Source organism: Amblyomma maculatum, chromosome 9 (genome assembly GCF_055883805.1).
Source record: "Amblyomma maculatum isolate TAMU_Amacu chromosome 9, ASM5588380v1, whole genome shotgun sequence".
NCBI lineage: Eukaryota > Metazoa > Arthropoda > Arachnida > Ixodida > Ixodidae > Amblyomma > Amblyomma maculatum.
This window is the reverse complement of record NC_139352.1, coordinates 101266814-101269682: the sequence shown is the minus strand read 5'-3', so window position 1 is coordinate 101269682 and position 2869 is coordinate 101266814.

Genomic DNA, 2869 nt, shown 5'->3' with positions numbered 1-2869 from the left:
GTACGGCTGATGATGGTGGTGATGTCACCTTGCAATGGATCGCCTCGCTGTAGCCCAACAAACATTTGAGCATATTTTGGAGCTTGGCTTCAACACCTTCCCCCCCTCCTCCAGTCCTTGGGCATGCCCCTACACATGATGCCTAAAAAGACCGGTGGCAGGCGCCCGTGTTGCGATTACCGGGCTCAGAAAAGGGGCACCGTCCCTGACCGCCACCCCATTCCCCACGTCCAGGATATTAAGGCGGAAGCCTTTAATGGCTCATTATCGGCGTTCGTTCGTTCAAACTGTAGATATCGATCATCTTGATGCTCACACCGGGCGGATGTAAAACGTATCTTAGTTCCCCTTCTGTAGAGTCACGTAATACCTTGAAATTATTGATGACGTCACAGTTGCGGAGTTTGCCGTATCTTGAAAAACTGGTGACGTTAGCAGCTGAGTAGTATTTTGTACCTTGAGATGATTGATTACGTCATCCTTGATGCAGCATGTCGCACCTTGAGAAAATTGTGATTTAATACGTAGTACGTTCCGCCTTGAAATAATGATGACGTCATTAGTGATGTATTATGTCATACCTTGAAACAATGAGAATGTCATCAGTGGGAATACATGCCGTAACTGGAAATAAATGTTGAGCCATTAGCGGTATAGTGTGTCATACCGTGAATTTATTGATGATGTCATCAGTGGTGCACCTTCAGTTTAAAGACTTCACCAGTGCTGTTGCATGTCGTCTCTAAAAAATGAAACCTTCAGTCATGTAGTAACTGTACCTCTAAATAAATGATATCGTCACTGCTCTAGTATGACATACCTTGAAAATAATTATGAAGCCATCATGGTGGAGTATGTCGTTTCCTGATAATTATTTATGGCTTCATCTTGACCGCACTTACCGAGAAGTGTCCATCGAGTTTTTAGATCGACCCTTTATGGCAGCACAATTTTCAGCAAGATCGATCTTGTGAAGGCATATTATGACATTCTTGTGGAGGCCTCGAATATCTCGAAAACCGTCATTATAACGCCTTTTGGCATGATTGAATAGCTTAGGATACCTTTCGGACTTTGCATTGCAGTCCACACCTTTTGGCGCTATGTTTGCCAAGTCCTACGCGGTTTGGCGTCCTGCTCTGCCTGTCTCGACATTCCTGTCTTCAGCCCTATGATAGAGGCCCACAAGCTCCGCCTGCGTCAAGTGTTTGCAAGACAGGCGCTTTGGTCTTGCGGTCAATGGACCGAAAAGTGAGTTCGGCGTTGCAGAGGTGGACATTCTCGGCCGTCACGTCAACGCCCATTGTATTCGGTCTTTAGCGGCCAGTGTCATAACCATTAATCAGTTTTCCAGGCCCATTACCACCCGGCAACTACGCGAAATTCTTTGTTTCTCCAGCTACTGTCGGCGCTTTATTCGTCACTGCGCCGCAATACTGCAGCCGATCTGCGGCCTTCTCCCGGGCCACAAAAAGTCGACCACTATTTGTTTCTACCGATAATGCTGACCGCGCATTCAGCGGCATCAAAGCGGTGATTGCCGGCGCGACGTTCCTGGATTATCCCGCATGTGACGTGCCCACGTCTGCCATGGTTGACGCATCGGCCACAGCTGTCGGCATGGTCTTGTAGCAATTCGTCGTTGGCGTTTGGCAGCTAATCGTCTTTTTTTTTTCAAAAGGGCGTGCGACCTGTGAGCGTTGCTTTAGTAGATTCGGCCGAGAGCTGGTAGCAATATTTTCAGCCATAGAATCCTTCCGCCCTTTCCTCTAAGGTCGCACCTTGCATATCTTTACTGACCACAAACCTCCGATGTCCCCGCTGGCATCCAGCAGAACCTCTCATGCTGCTCGCGAATTTGGGCAGCTCGCCTTCATTCTCGAGTTTACCTGCGACATTCGTCATGTCAGCCTCAAGCCGAATGCAGTGGCCGACGTTCTTTCTGGCGCTGAAGTCAATGCGACGGATAATGGACGCCCCATCATTGACTTTAGGGCTATGGCTGCTGCTGAACGAGCCGATGTTGAGCTGCAACGGCTCTATGCGCGAGACACCTCTCTGGTGTTGAGGACATCTTACTGCCTGCATACGCCATTCCGCTGATTTTTAATACGTCGGCCCGTCGCCATTGACACCCTGACTCCTCTTGGGACCTTCCCGTCCCCATTAACGCTCGCTTTAGCCACCTCCACGTCTATATTGTCAGTCCTCTCCTTCTTGCGGGAACCACCGCTACATGCATTCAGCGGTTCACGAGATGGTCTGCAGCGATGCCCCTTACTGGACATAATGGCCGAATCGATCGCAAAAGCACTCTTTTCTCCCTAGAGTAGCCCCTGTAGCCTTTTCTAACATCACGAATGATCGTAGTCAATTTGACTCCACCTATTTGGCAACCTATCTCGGCTCCTGGGCATCAATCACATCAAAACGATCTCTTACATCCTGATTTCTAATTGTGTCATTGAGCATTTTCACCTGCAGTTGAAAGCTTCACTTATGGCGTCCGCTGTCCCTTCACCATGGATTACACCCCAACACTTCTTCCTGCTTGGTCTCCGCATTGCGATTCGCAGTGACTCTACCTGTGCAGCTGAGCTGACGTAAGACACAACTCTCTCTCCCTGGCAAATTTATCGAGCATTCGCCACCCACACCAGCTACCATCTCAGATTGCGCCTGCCGTCTACATAGCGCTATGACCACTGCCGTGTCACCACATCAGTGCCAGTATTCATCCCTAACCTTGGGCGCTCACGTCTTTGTTCGCCCCGACGCTGTGGTCACCATACGATGGTCCATTCCGAGTGCTCCGGCCTGCTCCTAAACACTCTACGCTCACGTCTTTGTTCGCCCCAACCCTGTACGC